Source organism: Acipenser ruthenus, chromosome 8, assembly GCF_902713425.1.
Source record: "Acipenser ruthenus chromosome 8, fAciRut3.2 maternal haplotype, whole genome shotgun sequence".
NCBI lineage: Eukaryota > Metazoa > Chordata > Actinopteri > Acipenseriformes > Acipenseridae > Acipenser > Acipenser ruthenus.
Window position 1 is genome coordinate 41,811,618 of NC_081196.1, and position 20,429 is coordinate 41,832,046.

Here is a 20,429-nt window from a genome sequence, read left to right on the forward strand (position 1 = left end):
CTTAATGAAGGTCAGTTATCTATAGTACCGGTAAAGAACGCTGCAGAGGATATTGTTACACTACTGTAAAATTAACACATGTTTTGTGTTTTGTGTATTGTGATTTTGTGTTAATATCCTCCCTGCATGAAAACAATGTGCAAATGCATTTAATTGTTGTGTTTTATTGTTTAATTATAATTGTAAATTGTTTGATTAGTAATGATCCCCTGCACCTGACTATCATTGTAAATTAGAGCCAGGTGCAGGGTATTTAAAGAAAGCAGCCAGTCTGTTCTGGGCTGCTGAAGAGTGAAGAGTGAAGAGTGAAGAGTGAAGAGTGAAGAGGCAAGAGGCAAGAGGCAAGAGGCAAGAGGCAAGAGGCAAGAGGCAAGAGGCAAGAGGCAAGAGGCAAGAGGCAAGAGGCAAGAGGCAAGAGGCAAGAGGCAAGAGGCAAGAGGCAAGAGGCAAGAGGCAGGTTGGGAGTGTGTTCAACCATAAAAGAAAGAAAAGGTAGTGTGAAACCTGTGTGGTTTATTTTGCTTTATGCCAGGTAAATAGCTTAGCTGTCCTTCAAGCTAGTCAGGGACCTGCATAAGTGTGTAGTTAGCGCTCCAAAGGAGCTATGTGTTTATTTTGGTTTTTGTTTATTAAAAATAGCATGTCAGTGCTTTTAAAACTTCAAATCCTGTGTCCTGGGTCTGCTTTTAAAGGGACAACAAATAGCAGAGAGTGCAGCTGCTTTACAGTATGAAGATTGTTTGTTTTTAAATATATTTTGTATTGGATTGCTTTGGTACTTTAGATTTAAATAGCTTTTAAAATGAGTTTCAAGATTCTAAAGACCCACTAATCAGCATCTACTGGGTTAAAAAGAACTCTCCTCTGAACCTGATTGGCTGAGGCAATCTGTGGGGTTACACTAAGAAGTTAAGCATGCCTTTTTAGGTCACTTCCTTATACACTGAAGAAATGTGGTTTCAGATATTGTGTTTATCTAAAACAGTTTGAATTTCAAAGATAGTTAGTTATAATGTCACAATTCAACTAAGAACACATAAATAACAAACCTCTTAAGATTAATCACTGCAGCAAGTTGGAAGCCAATATTCTGATACGTCCTAAAAATAAAAAACTGCACATGGCACCAAGCTGTCAAAGCCAATGTTTTGCTTCTCTTCAGTAGTATATTTTGGCACTTTTAAAGTCAGAAGATTGAAATGTAATGTTTTATGGGTTGGATGACATATTAATAAAAAACATACCAATATGTTATTTGGTTAAAATGATCAAGGCTAAATAGAATTGTTCTACTATACAACTGATGCTTGAAATGTTTAAATTATATTTATAAAAATGTAGAAAGATCTTGGAGTATATTATTCACTCAGTAACAAATCATTTTACCATAAGTTAATGGCCCAATGTTTTCTTCCTTTAACCTTACAGCCACGGATTTTTACACTGATTCTGCACTATTTAAACTCTACTGAGGTCAAATCGATTGGAAGGTAATTCAACTAAGAATTCCACCAGGAATTTTTGTTGACCACAGATCTCTGATACTCTTCATCTCATCTCGGTGGGTCACCTAGCAGGGTCAGACTGTTATATTAAACCTGTGTTTGACGGATATGATTTAACAGGGTTAAATGAAGGTATGACATGCTGATAACCAGAGTTAAACCCACAGTTTCTTGAGAAATTAAATAGTTATTTGCGGTAACATTCTGCATTGTTTTTTTGACTAGAGCAAATCTTTGATCTCCTTTACTCTTTTTATGAGAGCTGTTGTCTTTGGTCACCATGTATATCCCACGATCAACATCCCCCCAGTCAGAAAGCTATTGTACATCTAATGCCACTCTTTCTCCAGTTAAAATTCATTTTAAACTGAAACCTGTTTCTTTAGTGTCTGTTGATAATCTTTCCATAAATCTTTTGTGCACTGTATCAGAAACCAACACATTTTTGTTTTACTTTCTAAAGATACATTTAGCTGGAGGAACACAGGTTTATCCACCCTTGAAACCTGCTTGCCATAATATCACTATAGACACGTTTTTCATCTACACTGGCACTGACTTGAAAGCGATTGGAAATCAGGTCTGCTCTTTTTCTTCAGCAGCACATCAAGATGACAACAATGTCAATTGGGATTGCTAGCTTGCACCAATTTCAGAACTTACCTGAAGGAGGAGTTTCAAAATGGCCTCTAGGATAGGTTATACACTTATGGGACTAACCACAGCGTCTGCAGACATTACAGCTAATCGAATACAGCAGGGCTGGAGTTCCACGGTACAACCTGTGTCTTCAGGAGTTATTATTATTATTATTATTATTATTTATTTCTTAGCAGACGCCCTTATCCAGGGCGTCTATTAAAAAGGAAGAAAAAGCTTTACTGTAAAATTGATCCCACTGCTGTCGTATGGGCCTGGAGGCAGCTTGGATGCTACTCACCCAACTAGAGCATACTCTCACTAAAGGGTGTTAGCAGAGATTATTTGTATTGACCCTTGGCTCTGTAGCAGTATAGTATCTTGGAAAAAAATGCATTATTATTATTAATTTCTTAGCAAACGCCCTTACCATAGCAAACAGTATCACATTACAAAATATCACATTACAGGTAGGAGCAGTTATACAAGTACAGTAAAATCAATAGAAAATAAGATCAAATTCAAATGAGCAAAATAAAGAATACACTAAATAATTATATTTAAAAGTGAATTTGACTGAGAGCAGTTAAATGTACAGTAAAAAATATTTGCTTATAAGAATAAATTCCATTAAGAGCACGTAGCAAGTATGATAAATGGATAAGAACGATTTTAAGTAAGAGAAATTACAAAAAACGTGAATACAGATACTTTAAGAGTAAAATCAAGTACAAGATATAAGAGCAGTAGTAGAATATGGCAAAATATGGAGCAGTTCAGTGCAAGTACAAGATGATGCAAGTACTGGTACAATTGGGTGCCATATAGTCAAGTATAGTTGAGAGTTAACATATACTGTTAGCATTTTAAAACAAACACTTTGGGAATTGATATTTTCAACAGTCTGAACTCTATACAGTATAGTTAAAACTTGCATGTGACAAAAACATAAATAAATGGGATGCAACACACTGGAACATAAAAATATGCTTCTTCCCAATATTAAAACTGAGAATTAAATCATAAACAGGTTACACCATTAGTTTTTGATTTTTTGATTTGAAACCTACAGTATACTCACAGAATCCAAAATGAAAACTTATAAGTAAAAAGATAAGCCTCTCTCAGGTATATGTTCTGCTTCAAAAATATATAATAAACTCTTTCTAAGGTCTTTTTATTCTGGTATTTTTTTCACTTTCAAAACGTCTTACATCATTCAGAATTTTGGAAAATATTACAATTTCAGGCATTGCTGATAGTCTGCAGTTCATATGATAATTTTGCGGGTTGCAGAACATATAAATGCTTACTCAAACAGTTTTTATGTACTTTTGTTGCCAGCTATTTCTCACAGGACTGACTTTGACTACAACCATGTCCTCAAAAACTGGTTACAAATGTTGTTGTGCTGTCTTTAAGTGAACTAGGCTATAAAAAAGCAAAAACAGCTACCAGTAAAATGTCAATTTCCTAGAATACCGTTGTTTATTTTTCATTATTGCTTTGGGGATGAACATCACCATTTCTTTCCACAGATAAACAAATTCCAGGGACTTCAGATTTGTGTTTTAGATGTATTATTTGTTTTTGCTTCCTTGGCCATGAAACATTAAATTTGGATTCTTTTTTTGAAGAATATCATCATGATTTAATGGAAAAAAAACAACAGGGGGGTGCGACTTGATAACAGGTACATATGTTGGACATTGAACGTCACTGTCTACTTTGACACATATCTCTAAACACCGCTCGTATACAACAAAGAGAAAAAGGGTATCCCCTAAGGGTATCCTGAGCATTTAAATGCACTAAAATATCTAAGACCAGAGCTGTCATGTGTACAATATGATGTTATAAAAAAATTGTGGAAAATCCAATTAAAGTCTAGAATCAGACAATGTATTTGAAGCAAAATTCCTAAACCGACAAGAAATACCCATGCAAGTGATTGACCAAAAAGAAAATTGGAATTGGAATGTCTCTGTCTTTACCTTTAAAATTTGATATTTTCAAGACATTTACTTTTGTGCAGTTGATACATTTATGTCAAAAGGGTTGGATAAAGAATTGAAGCAAGGCTTTGATATAACCTTGAACCTACAGTTTCTGTAGTTCCTTAAAATGATCTTCGTCATGTGTAATGTTGCAGAGCATTACAGTAGCTGAAATAGGACAATGGGGAGTGAGAAATCCTAGTGTTTCACATCAGCATGTTCTGGCCAGAAAATTGCCCTTCCAGTAGTAATTTCTAGGATGTTATGATGGATATTAGTATTTTACTATGATTATGGTATTAACAGTCTTTTGTAACGAATGTCTGCAAATCCTTGACCATCCAATCAAGCAGCAATAACACGATGTCTCCAGTCTGCTAAACCTCCACTATTTGCAGATTCATTATGGTATGAATTAAATAAATAATAATTTATTAAAGTTCTCACAAAATAATTCCAGTAAATCATATGGACATCATATTGCTCAGATTTTCTTTTTTAATGGGCACATATGTATATTATTAAAACTGTGCTCAGGAAAAGTAATTTTGAAAGAATTAAACATTCTATCCAGTTTTATTTTTACAAATGCTTTGAAAAAACAATATCATTAAAATCAAATACATGTGTCATGTAGGAACATTTAGATCTACATAGTGATGGTAATACATATTAGTGTAGATAATATTAGCAGCAATCTCTCTATATTGGAATCGCCTTGGAGCGTGTAAGATAAGCTACAAATCTAGCTATTAATCAAATGATGCCATATCTAATAACTATCATCAATATATGGTTTTGTTGTTAGTAAAACTATAATTGGATGTATGAAAAACTACAGATTGATACTGGTTCAGCCTCCCATTTTCAAGTTCATGCTGAATCTGATCATGTAAAATTGCAGAAGAATGAAACAGCAGGTTTGCCAGTGGACACTTGCCAAGTTTATTATTCTCCTCAAAAGGTCAGGAAAGGTCTCGCTGAGCAACAATGCCTGAATAACGGGGATGAAAGATATCCCCACAGTGCTTCAAAGGGCAGACATTTTAACCACCCCAACACCCTGTCATATTTCCCAGTAAATACTTGAAGGCTGATGTCATCGCCATTCTCCAAATGCAACTTCTAATGCCATCCAGGCCAGGTGCTTCGGAGCCCAGGCTGCCCTGTGTGCTGATCCCCCTCTCTGATAAGAGCTTCCAATAAAAGGCCAATGTCCGTCAGCTCTGACAAACTGGAGAGCTCTCTCACAAACTGCCTGTCAGAGGCACCAGCCAGCCAGGATGTACTCTGCCTTACAGCACTTCCACACAGCCTGCAGGGTATCAGCACCATGACAGGCCATCACTCAGTGCTGGGATATCTATAGATCGCAGGCTTTTAGTTTGAAAGAGAAGGGTTTTCAGCAGAATAACTCTGACAGAAAGACGTTCATTTGCTTATAATGCCTTGACACTACCTGTGTAATGATGAATGAACAAACTGAATACATGAATAGCATAATAATCTCAGAACAAATAAGTGTCACAATGAAGACAAAAATAACGCCACCAATCTTTCAGATATATCTCAGCTTTATTTGGGTTTAAAGTCACCTCATAGCATATTTTATATAACCAGAAATGAAATATGCTATAGGCTTACATCATACATTCAAGCTTTCTTAGCATTTAATTCTTTCTTAAGGCCATATACTAGTTTGACGTAACATTTGGACAAAGTTAGAAATCAAGTTGTAAAAGTAGTTTCAGGATTCGGATGATAATTCTAGTAGTCAAGGCTTGCAAAAAAAAAAAAAAAAAAACATTTACCCACTGTTATATATGTTTTGAGACAACCGATAAATCAGTCTCTATCCATGGATTCTAGTTTTCTTGGATTTCATTTCATGCACTGATGCTTTGTCTATATACAAAACAAGACAAAACCAACAGCAAGAACACTGTCTGTCCTGATTTGAAATAGACACATCAATAGTTCTGGTTAACTGGGCACACTCACTTTGCTGTTGAGTAGCATATAGCTCAAAACTCTGTCATACCTATGAAATGACTGTTCACTTTGGACTTGATAGGTTTACTGACACTTCTAAATGTATTACATTGTATACAGTAAAAGTCATTTGTAAGGATATCTAAAGTTGATATATTAAATGAGATTCCATTACTGTTTGTTTTGAGTTTCCTGACAGTTATTTAATCAAAAAAGTGAAACATTATCAGAAGGGGTAAACCAATAGGGGTTGACATTTCATAATAAAACCTAAATTAGTTATGCATCTCAGCTGAAACATATGACTCTATACCTCCTGCAAATAGTTTAGCTTGAAACAGACTAATCAGAATGGACTTTCTATTGTCAACATTCTTTTTAAAAGTATACAAAGGCTTTCATTTCACCTTTAAATATCATTGCTTCATGATCTAAAAGTAGACACTGGGTAATATCTGGGCCCAGACTGAATGCTAATGGTCAATTTTAAGAAATGAAAATGTCTTACCATTCACAGGGGTCAAATTGCTTTGTGAAAGGGTTGGATTCTCTATGAATGGCCTTCAAAGGTCCCTAAGAATCAATCACAGTTTGTCATTCTGTAACAACAAAATTGTGAACATCCTTGCTTTCATTTTTACAATGCTGTACAGTCAATCAAAACACTGCATAAAATACATTTTTGGAATTGTAACCTTTACAAAATACACATATATATATATATATATATATATATATATATATATATATATATATATATATATATATATATATATATATATATATATATATTTATTTATGTATTTTGTTTTAAAGTAGGAAAAATGTATAAAATATATATATATTCCTTTTAGATATTCTTAAAATACATATATTTTCCTTTTAGATATTCTCTAGTTTGACTAAAGATTGCTTTTTGATAAGCAAGAATATGCAGTATCCCAAAACAATTGGGGGTGCTTACTATATAGAAATCACGGTGACATAAAGTTAGTGTATAGAGATCCTAACAGTATAACATTGGTACTGTATACCATTATGCCACAAGTGATTTACAAATGGCATAGTACCATAATACTGTATAGTACCATAGTACTGCCGCAATGGTTTTCCAGTTATTATTGGTTAATGCCATTGTTGTACAGATATTCAAATGTTACCACTGTGGTACCATTCTAGAAATGACTTACTGTATGTCACTGTGGCTGTCCCTGTGCTGCAATTACAGATCATTGTCATTGAAAATAATCTGGTAAGAAGAAGGATCAATTTATAGTAAATCCATGTATAAATAACTAGTCAACATAAATAAAACCAGGATGAAACTCAACATATGGCAGATTATTTAAATATGAAAAATTTACAGTAAGAACTGGAGGGAGTGGGCTATTATCTTTTTTTTCTTTTTTTCCTTTTTTTTCCTTTATTTTGTCCAGGAATCTCTTCATAATGTTACATTTACGATGGACATTACATCAGGTTGCTATGCAGTAGAATGGCTGAAACACATGATATGAACACTGTCTCTTTGAAGAAGGCCCCCATGAATTTCTTCTTATGCTTTTAATATTTTCATTAAACCGGATTTTCAAACCTTGGACACACAAAGCTCTCTTTAAGGTCTTGCATTTTTCCCCTTGGCTCAAAATATATCTAACAGAAAATGAGTAAATATGATACAATCCCTGAGGCTTTTTATGAATCAGGCAAAAAACCATGAAAGCAATATTACTGAGAGATGAAAGTCTCTGTAGCTTGAATATGTAGAGAAAATATATTTGAAAAACTTGTTGACAACAGCTCTACTGGTACATATAAACAGTACTGGAGTTTGTTGGATGACACTAGTGACATTCAGAAATTCTAAATGTAATTAAAGTGTTTCACTCCATGGCTTACATTTGATGCTTTCTGTTCATTTCTTTTTAAATAACATTAAAAGAGAGTAAGATGTTTATAGATGGTGACTGAATATACACTAACCAACACCATTTTTTTTTTAACACAGGATAATTAACTATAGAAGGATGCCAAGATATTTAGTGAACACGCTGTCTAAGTGGCGGTACAATGGTTATTCTGGATTTCTTGGAAACAGGTAACATTTTGCAGATCCACGGAATTTGTAAGATGGCTCACGCATGTATTTAAAGACACAGGAAAATCTGTTAAAGGGTCTTCTTAAAGGGACTTAAAAAAAAGAATCTAGTGCAATATTTGTTAATCATAAAAACGTTAAGGAGACAATACAAATTATATAACAATTTAAAAAAATGCTAATTCAAAAGTATTCATACCCTTTGATGCTATGATAGTATTGTCTACAAGGTGCTAGAAATTTCAATATGATAATACAGAACCTAATTCTAGAAAAGTCTAGAAAATGCTGGATTGTAGGTGAACATTCTTAGAGAGTATAAAAGGGTTAGGCATAGGATGATTGCTGTCATTAAGTCAATAAGTCAATAATGGAAAAAGTAAAGAGCTATCTGAAGACCTTAGATAGAACATTATTTATTGTCAAAAAACTGGAGAAGGATACAAGAAGATTTTCAAGCATTTGAGTATCCCAATTTCAACTATTGCTTCTATTATCAAGAAGTACAATACTCATGGTACCATCATAACCAAGAACAAGTAGAAGAGTTGTGAGGAAGGTTAATAACAATCCGAGATTGACTGTCAAAGATATGGCTGCAAGTGGGAGTGGGGTTTCCATTTCAACCATAGGTCGAGTATTGCATGCTGAAGGTCTCAATGGTCGCAGGCCAAGGAAAAAGCCACTCTTAGGAAAATGTCACAAGGACAATCGCTTAAAGTTTGCAAAACGGCATTTGAATGATGGATATGAGTTCTGGTCAAAGGTTTTGTGGAGTGTTGAAACAAAAATCTAGCTTTTTGGTCACACTGATAGTCGTTATGTTTGGAGAAAGTCTGGGGAGTCATACAACAAAAACAACACCATACCTACTTGTTAAGCATGGAGGTGGTAATATCCTTCTATGGGGCTGTTTTTCCTCTAATGGCACAGGAAATTTCGTTCCAATACATGGTAAAATGGATTCCATAGCATACCGAAATATATTGGCCAATCATTTGAAACCCTCCGCTACAAATCTTGGTTTAAAGCACAACTGGACGTTCCAACACGACAACGATCCAAATCACACATCAAAATCTACTTCAGAATGGTTAAAGAAGAATAAAATCAAGGTTCTGGAATGGCCTAGTCAAAGTAACAATCTAAATTGGATTGTGAATCTTTGGTATGAGTTGAACAAGGCTATGCACAAGAGAAGTCCTGGGAATTTGAATGAACCGGAACAATTTTGCATTGAAGAATTGTCAATAAACAGTCAAGAATCATGCCAGAAGCTCATTGACAAGTATCCTAATCGTTTAAAAGAGGTTATTGTTGCTAAATGTGTCTCAACTAACTATTAATTTCATTTTCCATGTCAGGGTATGAATACTTTTGAATTAGCATTTTTGGAGTTTTGCAAAAAAAAAAATATTTTATATTTCTTGTAACTTTTTTTTCCTCATCCACAAAAGCAAAACTTTTGCTAAAAAATATTTTTCCTATAATTATTTGTTTTCGAGAAATGTTAAGGGCGAAACCCGGTGGACTGGCGAGTCTAGTTTTGCCCGGGCCAATCTATTTTCGCCAAGGGCTTCTGGGTGCACTAGCCCGCGTCCAATAGGGCAAATCTAGATTGGCCCAGAACTTGAAAAAGACGATTGGGCGAAACCTGTTTTTTCAACATTTTTCGCTGAATTTCGGGGCTACCCGGGCAAGTATAGTTTCATCCAACACTTCAGAATCGATGCTGGGCGAATCTGGTTCGCCCTTGCCATTAATTTGGGCGAGTGTAGTTTCGTCCAAAGCTTCAACATCGATGCTAACCCCAAAATAAGTTATTTTAATTTTTATTTTGGGCTTTGTCCAAAGTCATTTTCACAAATTGTCTGCATTTCAAGCTTTGACAGTAACATATATAACATTTAAATCTACTTGTTCTTTAACATAAATCAAGTTTTAGTTTTTGTTTGTACTGGTAATGTATAATTGCCCTGGCTGTGGGACACTACATCTTTAATACAAGCACTATAGCTAAGGTGTCTGTAGTATAAAAAAGGAAGGTTTGTTTAATTGTGTGTGACATTAGTGCCCTCTGCTGTTTAATACAGTACTTTTATGGATCAGAGTATAGAACCTGAAAGATTTGGCATGGTCTTCAAATGACTTGCTGGTTTTAATTAATGCATGTTTTATGTCCCAGACACTGTCTAGTTTTTGTTGATGGGTCCAGCTGAGGTTGTGAATGAGCTGTAACAGATGGAACCTCATTTTCTATGTCTGATTTGTTTTTTGTTGTTTTCTAAAACCCAGTGGGGGTTGTCTGAGGGCAGTTACTGAAGAATTGTATTATAAAGTTTCTAAAATCAAATTTGCCAAAAATCAAACAACATATATTGCGGGCATATACTACTAAAACAAAATGAGTACTGCTCAATTTTGTTTAGTGTGTTTTTTTGTTTAGAATACAGGGCATTTCATAACCAGTTATAGGAATCTGATATAAAATGCATTCAAAAAGTGCTGTTGTGAGAATAGTAATTTTAGGTCAAATGAATACTGTTTGAGAATGGGAAATTTGAACAATATTCCCAGTACTTATTTTTCCTGTTCCCTTTTACTTTATTATTATTATTATTATTATTATTATTATTATTATTATTATAAATGTGTTATTAACTGTGGCATAGTTTCAGAATCATTTCACTATGGATTAAAAATATCACGCTTCACCAAGTTCGCCTGGGTGTCTTCTTAAAGACAATGTATCTCATACATGCCTAATTAGAAATAAAATAAATAAGTAAATGCAATAAATCAATCCCGGATCAGCAGACAGCAAGCTTTTTTTGTTTAATGGTACTGTTTGGCAGCCTGTTCAAAGCTTGGTAATCTGATCCACAAACTCAGTGTTAGCAGGAGCACAAGGTCACTGTGTTCTCTGTGGGTAACGTTAAACCTCTGTGAGGTCTCTTTTATCTGAGCCGTGACCCCCTTTGATTACAACAAGACTGCCAGGGCAGGATTTTCAAAAACCAGTGTTATTGTATCAAACTCGTGGTATAGTAACGAGAGCTTTAGTAGCAAAATGAAATGTGTTCATTAAATCAATCCGTTAATGCTTTGAAATTGAGTCGATGAGGTCATTAATGAACGCATTTCTCGTTAAAAAGCTTAATTGTCGCAGGTCATGTACATCACTTCCTGTCTCAACGACTAAATAATGGGAACTTGTTAATCAAAATGCATGTTGCACGAGCAGCAGCCAAATGGAAATAAAAAATAATGGGAATATCTATTTTGTGTAAAATTTGTAAACTTCATTTAAAATTGTGCATTTTGTCATGCAGAATGTGCATTTATTTAGAACACTTCATATATAAAATGCTGATTTACTGTTATCTGGCGTGTAGGTAAAAATCGGACGGCATGAATTTAAAAAAAAAAATTAAACCCCATTAGTCATTTACCCTCATTTGGGGAGATATTTTGCCAGTCTACTATATACAACTCTTTTAATGTGCATTTTGCAATCTTTTTTGGTTAAGAAGGAAAAAATACCGTGAGCCATCTATGTATATTGGTTAGAATTTATTTTCTTATGAAGACTTTTGTATGTATTTTAGTATGTACAATTGTAAACTCTATATAAATACATACGTTTTAAGTGCCATTTGTGTTTGTAGTTGTTGGTTATTATACATCTATACCATGAATGTAACACTTCATTATATATTTATTAAGCTTTTAAAATTACAAAAGAACACCCTAACCCAATACACAATTTGTTTATAATTAACTGTTTGGTGAATTCCTCTAATCATGCATTTTCTCTGTTACTCTTTGCTCGCCTCTGTGATAAATAAACTCAACATGATTAGAAGTAGCCACGGAACACTTACAGTATTATAAGAACATTTTATATGCATACAAACATGTGAAGGTGAAAGTGGACATTGTACATCAAGTGTTGGCAAAATCCATTTAGGCAAATACGTTTAGGCAAAATCCATGTCAGTGATCTTGATCACATTCCTAGTGGATCTGTGTGTCCTTGACGTCTGTTCTTTGTTCTTGTGTGGATAAGACACAGGTGTTAAAAGCCAAGGATGCATTGCAATCAGCAATCACCTAAGGAAACTTTATTGTAATCTCTAATATGCTATTTTCTATACCAAGATTTCAGTTGTATAATTCAAATAAAATCTATAGTTGATGTCAGTTGTCATATAATGTATGTATGCAGAATTCAAATAGGCTACAGTTGCATTGATAATTTCTTGGTAGTATTACACTGGGTGCAAATAACGGTATATCATTTTAGCAATACAACAAATGTTCAGTAAGGTTCCAAATAATTAAAATAAGTGAATAAATCTCATTCATAACCACAAGTATAGAAAAGGCTAAAATATTTTCAAAACTACAAATAGTGAATTATCGAGGTAGTCTGTATGAAACTAACCCAGGTCCTATATACTCTTTCTCTGTATCGTTGGCAAGTTATATATTCTTTCGTTAATTAAATCCCTCTTTTCCAAGTGCAAATTAACTCCTGATAAATTATGACAATTAACACGGATTTACTTTTAAATTCCCACACAAACAAAAAAAAATAGTTGCAAGAAGCCCTGATCGTTAAGATAGTAACATTATTTCAGAAATCAACATCATTTCGGAAATCACATAAGCATGATTATTTAATTACGAAATAGGCAAAAGACCGTGTGAAAATGCCAAAATCAATGCTACATACCGATTTCTTGATTAACACTGGAGTTATCATTTACGAAAATCTTGATTAACACTGGAGTTATCATTTACGAAAATCTTGATTAACACTGGAGTTATCATTTACGAAAATCCTGCCCGCAGTATCTAAGTGATATACATAATCGCAAGCACTGTGGGTGAACAGTGACTGCAGAGTTCATGCAATCCAAGTACTGTACCCGTCAATGAGGAAGTCACTGTGGTCAGAATAAACAGTAAACACACACACATTTTCTAAGATAATAAGGCTTTAATGTTTACTGATAGAGCTGATTGAATTGGGACTGGGGAACTGCTTTATATGAGATTGTTGAACCAAATACAAACCACAGATGCACATCCAATGAGATTAATTCAGATACAAAATCCCAAGATGCTGAAGCTAAGATTGGCATTGGTAAAGCTCACTGAGACACTGATGGTGGTCTAAAGGAGATGTTTTAAAAGCATTATATTTAATTTCTTTTTTAACATTATTAATATGGGCTCTAATCACAAAACAGTAAGGAGCACTCTTCAAAAAACAGTTCTACAGTTTAGTGACTAGGGCCCATGAACCTTTACTGTGATGGAAATCATTTTTTATTATTATTATTTAGATGAATGTGGATTGTGATAATAAGAGCTGAGAAAATTGATTCCAACAAGAAAAAAAATCACTTCCTTAACAAAGTCCAGCAAAAAACAAAGAAAAAAAAGCAGAACATGATCTCACTCATTATTTAAATTGAGGCTTAATACTGTAGCTTCACATTAGATTCCAAAATCAGGCATACTGTATTATTAACATAACTGGCACACAAACAAACACACATAGTCTCCAGAGATGGTGTCTATGAAAGGCATATTTGAATAGAAAGGACACCTACCTCAAAAGGGGAATAAACAGGACAGGTAACCCTAGTTAACAAATACTTACATTTTAAAAACAGGACACAATAGGAATATAGAAATGACGGTGGTTCTTATTGCTAAGCAGCATCCAACCCGTTTTTTAAGAACTTTATTTTGCCAGATACTTGTACAAATAATTTCTCTCGATTTTATATTTAAAATTGTGTGAATTATAAAATGTCAAGCTTAGAAAAATGCTAAATCAAATACCCCTTTTGAAAAGTTTCAAGCCCCCTGATAAGCAAAGCACTTTTTTTCTAATCCACAATCCAAAGGCTAACATTATTACATTTCCTAATTGAATCAGTTAATTTAATTTATATAATTAAAAGCACATATATGTGTTAAATATAACCCAAAGTCTCGTACCGCTAATGGAAACATTAAGGAAATAACAGGTAATACGGTAAATAGATTCAGCATTGCTTAACAATTTTATGTTTATCTATTGTGTATCATCAATATAAGATCATCAATTTGAGGTTATAGATAAGCTATGCATATTATTCTTTATTATTGCATCATTAATTATTATTACTATTTTTATCTTACTGTTAAAAATCATGTATGAGTGTGACAGAGAAAGAATTAATCTTGGTTATAAATCTCCCTCCTGACCTGTGAGGACGTTGTGTAAAAGGAACAGACTGGATGAGCTCACAATTCATTCCCGGGGATCGGTGGAAGTCAGCCATCTAGAAAGGGGATGGAGCTACGGTGCACCAAGTCATCAACCTGGAAGGGAAGCGATGTGGCAACCTCGGACTGGAGGAGAAACGGTTGCACTTGCTAACCAAGGGAGAGTAACTGACAGTACAAAAGGGGATGTAGCAAGGTGATCTGTTCCTTTGTAATGGTTAAGATGAACCGTGAAAGGAGTACTGTGAATTACCGTGAGTGGTTTGTTTGTTTTGTCGTGTCTAAAATCTACTTGTTTGTTCTTATTAGATGGCTAACACGATCCGGAGCTGTTGCTTAGCCAGCACTAAACCCGAACAACACTGCACCATTGTACACAAATTGTATTTCACCACGAGCACTACAGCACTCAGTCTGGACTTGTAAACGTGTGTTTCTTTGTGTGTGTTCTACTGTGTTTATATTCTTTTCAAACTGTGTATTATTATTTCGGGACTGCAACCCGTTGTGTTGAAACACTGTTTGGGATTATTCTTTGTGGTCGCCAGACCAGGATTACAAAATAAAACCTGTTTGGATCGTGAACTTTGTTGTCTGTCTTCTGTTTCTTTTTCACCACTACACCGGCACACTGCAAACCACTCAAACCACCAATCAAATGTTATAATTGCACCTGTCTACTCTGTACTGTGTGAAGCGCACATCTGTCTTTGCTGCGCATGCACCATCCCTGGTACTGCATTCAGAAAAGTGCATTTTTTGTATCAATTACGGTATGTCTTCATTACCACGGTTATGCTTTTTGTCAAGACACACTGGGCAAGAGTAAAACAGACTTCACAAGTTTTTTATATTTTTAAACATTGATAAAGGCAGCTCAAGCAGCTTAACCCGACACCGCTCCATTGACTCAATAGAAAAATGTATCCCGTAAGTGTATTACTATAAACCAGCTTAAATGTGGACAGGTATATCACAACAGTATCGATAACGTACTGGTGTTGAAAAGTGATTTAGGACATTAAGTGGTATCATATGTGTATATTCTAAACCGAAACACATTTTACCAGTATCGTACACATAGGCGCCCAGCCCATGGGGCAGAAGGGGCACGTGCCCCCCACTTTGAATATGGGGGTGGGGGTCAAACCTATATATTTTGCCCCTCCACTTTTGTTATTCATCAAATATATATATATATATATATATATATATATATATATATATATATATATATATATATATATATAAATTAGACTATGCTTGGCATTGGTTTTGTGTTTAAAAGGTTTAAAATAAAATAGAAAAAGGGAAAAGTATTCAGAGCATTTATAAACAATCACAAACATTTTGGTTTGACCTAAGGTCTGCACCATGGCTAACATTAGCTAACAAAACTTTAAATGGCAGGCGGATTTTGGAAATATTGTTTAAATTCCATTGCCACCTTCTGAGTTAGTTAGTATTAGTCACACTCATTTACATATAACCACCTAACGGTATCCTTGAGGTTAAATACACAATTTCCTGTAAGTCTTTAACAAATAGGAACTTTCAGAAGCGAGTAGGTTTGCATAGCAGTGGAATTGGTTAACACATGCCATGCTTGTGTGAATGCTGCAGTTGTCTCAGTGTAGTACAGTGCTCTTGTTAACGTTTTTTTTTTTTTTTTTTTACTTAAAGTGTTATGTACAGCTATGGCCAAAGGTTTTGCATCACCCCATAAAATTAACACATTTTGCTTCATAAAGTCCAGTGAAACCTGCTGAATAATGTTGCGTTAACGTATTGAATTACATACCTCTTTGTAGTTTTTCATATACTTAACGAAAAACTGACAAGTAATTGAAAAATGTGACATTTCAAAATCTAACATGAAATATTATACTATACAAAATCTAACATGAAATACTATTATGGCTTCCGGCAGACTTGTAATATCATTTTGTAGTTTCTTTGATTACATGATGTTAAATAAAAAGATCTAAATTATGTTCATACCGGTGTTTTTTCTCAATCCTAGAATTCCAGTTGATGGAAAACTTTTGGCCATAGCTGTAGGTGTTAACCACTTCAGCTTGGAAAGAATACTTATTGCAAATTACATCTGGTTCTAAACTTGGTAAAAGAAAGCTCTCAGTTATTATTATTATTATTATTATTATTATTAATAATAATCCAGGGCGACTTACAATTGTTACAAGATATCACATTATTTTTTTACACATTATTTTTTACATACAATTACCCATTTATACAGTTGGGTTTTTACTGGAGCAATTTAGGTAAAGTACCTTGCTCAAGGGTACAACAGCAGTGTCCCCCACTGGGGATTGAACCCATGACCCTCCGGTCTGGAGTTCAGAGCCCTAACCACTACTCCACACTGCTCCACAGTTAGCTTATCTTGCCATCCAAGAAATCTGTAACATTGTCACTTTTTGGGCCATTTCACCTCAGCAGTTTTTTCAAGATCAAGTTTCTTACTGACTGCAAAGCTTGTCAGTCAGCTTGTTAGTTACTGACAGGCAAGAAGGCCTTAAGAGGTTGGATAATTGTACTCACCAGGTGAAATGACCAAAAAAACACAAGACTATCTGAGGGCAAGACCACACATAAAGATGTATTTAATGTAGTACCAGTACTGTTTTAAAATGAAAATACATGTTTGCTAAAACATAGATTTATTTGAAAACTTGTTTGCTGAAACATAGATTTATTTCAAAACTAAACAGATCAAATTTAGTGAATGGATGTACATGACGTGGAAAATGTAAGGAATTATTTTTTTGTAAGCTACAGTCATTTTAACATCCCTCATGTAGATGACTACTAAGCTTAGAATCACACTTATGCTTTAATTGTTAATTTCTTGTTAATATTAATAGTCTGTGCATGCAATGGTCATGAAAGGTCAGGGACAATGGCACTGGCTACAGTGAAGCATGGTACAAACAGGGGTCAGAAGACATTTCCATCATACCTCAGTCCTGTCGTGAATAACCCTTACCATTTAGGCACCCTTTAGCAGAGGCTGTCAATTGTGCAATACTATGTGGTAATTCTGTAATGTGGCTAAAATCCACTGGAGGGTTAGATTAAGACCACCAAACTCAATTGAACATTCACAGGTTAATGACATGAGAAGATATTGAAACATTCTGCTGCACCACCTGCTTGCAGCTTTTAAGCAAGTTGAAGCATGCACATAAAAAAATATTACTAATACTAATAATACTCAATAATGGACATAACCCCACAACAAAATGTACCTTTCTTTAAGCACACAGGGCGCTAAACTGCTGCTGTGGTTAATTATCAAAAAATTGAAAACAAAAAGGATTTGGGGCAGGCCTGTGCTGCATTCTTCAGGGGATTAAGAGGGCCTACTACATCTGCACTACATGGTTTTATTTATGCAAGTCCTGACGAATCTGCTTTCATGTACACATCAAGATGGATGAACTTTATACTGCAACAAAAAAGAGAGTAGTTTATTTTAAAAAGCAAAACTGCATTATAAAACAACATTGAGAATGTAAGGACTAGAGGAGGGAGCGCTTTGAAATATTTATTTTACACAGACACTCTAAAGACGGCTGGCTGTGATCATTATCTAATCATCCAGGGTTTAGTAACCCAGACACCGCAGTCCAAGCTGGAGTCTTATTAATATTCTGTCTTATAAAATGGAATCCTGTCTCCAGTGAGTCAACATCCGTATGTGACACTATCATTTTCTTTAGAAATGTCAACTATAAAGAGTACTGAAGCTCACCAGCTGGTCTGACAAGACTATTATGGTGTCACCTTTTTCTGATTAAGTAGAGGAATGTTGCTGCAGACACCATAGTTCACATTGCTCAATTAAACATCTGTGCTCAATAAAATCACAGTCAAATAGAAAGAAAGATGGGTAAGATGTATTCATTTTAGGGTCTCGCTGCTACATAATAATAAAGGGAGACTTACAAATCAGATAGGTATGTAACAGAAATGGAATCCTTTTGTCAGCTTCCTGTCTTATCAGTGCCCTATGTTTGGTGCAGATAATTTTAAAATCTGAGCATGTATTGAATGCATGTAGTTTATAGTAATCATCAAGTCAGAGTATCAGTCCTCTTGGATATTGACATTTTTCATGACTAGGAACAAAGCCTATCAATGTGTAACATGTTAAAGATACATCCATACATAGAAAGTTTTAAATACCTTGCTGTGATATCTTAGAAAGGTATCAAATTGCTATAGGACATGCTATGGGATATGTTTTGTGAGAGATATGGTAATACGTAATGCAATATATATTGTACAGTGGTAAAGTGTACTGATGTATAAACAGAATGATAATAAGTGTTATTAACAAAAAATTGCAAAATGTAAAAGACTCATCACTTCAAAATGCTTGATGAAATTCTCATATTTATACAGAATAGACAAATCTTTCAAAACAGATCTGGAGGGACGGGGTGTTGCTGTTTTCAGAATGTTTTCTTCTTGACTAAAAATAGAGGCGAGTGGATGCTGAAGTGGAAGTCATTGTAATTATAACAGTATTGCATTGTGAGTGCTTTGAGATGTCTTTGACCTGTAAGGCACTGTATAAATATTTTATTGGATGTTGATTGTAGAAGAGGCCTCCGGGGAAAGCTGGGACAGTCATAATATGAAGCATCCAGAGTGTGACCGACAGCAAGTGGAAAGTATTTTTATAAAACACTACTGCAATTGACAGAAGAAACTGGAGAGAACTGCAGCTCCTGTTTAGAACTGGAGGGGGTGTGTGTGGTCTATTCAAGCTCATAATCATGAACAGGGTTACCCCATATTTTTTAAAAGGAAAACAAATCTCTGCTGATATTACAATATAAGGATAAAACTATTTCTATGCACATGATACCTTGAGTTAAACTCCTTCAGTGATTGCTTTTAAAAATAAATGTAGCTAACAAAACGATTCCAGAAATTGTCCACATCATGCACATCCATTCACTGTATAGGTCTCAAATGTGTAGTTTTGAAGAAACCTTTGTTTTAGCAAACCTTTAATATCATTTCACTTGGAGGGTGACACTGTCCCAACATCCCACCCCGTTCTATCAGTAACCAACCTGCTGCTTTCCCTGATAACATGCTTTGCAGCCAGTAAGATGCTTTGACCCAGAAGACAGAACTGAATTGAACTGACCTACAGTGTGAAGCAAAGCAGCAACTGATTTCCTGTAAGACAAGGCAGGCAAACTGAACATTATTTTAAAGTAACAGATATCATGTTTTAAAATGAAAATACATGTTTAATCTTTCAGAAAGGAAGTGCATGAGAGATAAGATTTATGAAATTGCTTTGTTACATACAATCAATTTAAATTCAACCATAAAAATATCATTACTCAATGCTAATTTAATCAATGATGCATTGAAAGGGACAGCATTATCATAAATACACAGGGTCACTAATACAATAGGGCCATTCAGGTGTCGAATATTCATTGTTTATTTCATATTAAAAGAATACAAGAAAAGTTACAAACGTAGAATGGAGACCATTTGGCCCAGACATGCTGTTCCTAGTCATCCCAGCATGTTGTTTACTCATAAAAGTCATGTAAATTACTGGCAATGAGTGAACTGTACTGTCACTTTATTTAGTAGTGTGACCCTGGATGCCTACTTAACTCAGTTAACTTTGCATTTTCATAACAGATATTAGGGGTGAGTTTAAAGGTGTCATATACCTTGCTTTCCTTTTTTAAAAGCACATTCTCAGAAGAAAATAGGACATGTATATCTTTAACAAAAATGCATGTTTGCTTTATCTATCAAAGTTGCACATGTAAGACCTTAGTGAATGGAAATGCCCCACAGATGAGATTTATCAAGTCAGTATTTCATTCCCTTCATAACACCTTT